At 38.1% G+C, this 826-nt stretch overlaps 1 pseudogene; it reads left to right on the top strand.

The window, feature by feature from the left end:
* Window positions 1-366: 366 nt before the first annotated feature.
* On the top strand, window positions 367-813 carry LOC103679836 (annotated as a pseudogene).
* Window positions 814-826: the final 13 nt, after the last annotated feature.

Genomic DNA, 826 nt, shown 5'->3' with positions numbered 1-826 from the left:
AACAATAGTAAATGATACTTTTAAAGAATTGCAATGACTGGACAAAATATTAGCTAACATTTACTTAGCACTATGTGCCAGGCATTAAACTAAACCTTATACATAAAATACCCCCATTTAAATCTTACATCAAATTTAGGAAATAGGTATTACTATTGTGACCCCTGTTTTATATATGTGGGCTAAATGCAATCTACATACAAGATCTGTCTGACTTGGTAGCTGCTCTAGGATTTCCTGGGGTGCTTGTATCTGAGGCCTTTGTACCTGCCAGTGGTGCTCTCTGGTAGAGGCATGGAATTGGTGGCTGCACCCTCTGGGCTGGGATAAACCTCTCAGTGGATGCAGGCAAGCCAAGCCAGAGCCATGGGCAGTACAATGGTAGCAAATGAACTGACCATTTACTGCTGCAGGATTTGTAGGCTGTTACGTTTTGCAAGCCTTGGAGCATATGGAGCTTCAAGCAAAACAAGTTTTCAAAGTCTACCAAAATCTGCCTTCAGCGGCAGCTATTATAGAGGTGGGTTTGAACACAAAATGCCAAAACAAGAGGCAGCATTAACAGCAGGTGTAAGCTCTACTAACAATAAAGGAAAAATAAGAGCTGCTCTTCTGCAAATTATGCTTTTTAATCACCCAAACAAGGGAGGATCTCCTTACATAACAGCCAAAATCAATGAAGCTAAAGATTTACTACAAGGTCAAGCTAAAAAAAATGAAGTAAATGTGCAATGAATTTTAAGTTCTTATTAAGTTCTTACAAACTAGTTCATGTTTAGGAGTACCAGCTTTTCATAATAAAATGTCACAAAGTTAAAAAAAAAAA

This window comes from Ursus maritimus, unplaced genomic scaffold, assembly GCF_017311325.1.
Source record: "Ursus maritimus isolate PB19 unplaced genomic scaffold, ASM1731132v1 scaffold_2365, whole genome shotgun sequence".
Lineage (NCBI taxonomy): Eukaryota > Metazoa > Chordata > Mammalia > Carnivora > Ursidae > Ursus > Ursus maritimus.
Note: the sequence above shows the minus strand (reverse complement) of the source record. Positions and strands in the feature narration are given on the sequence as shown.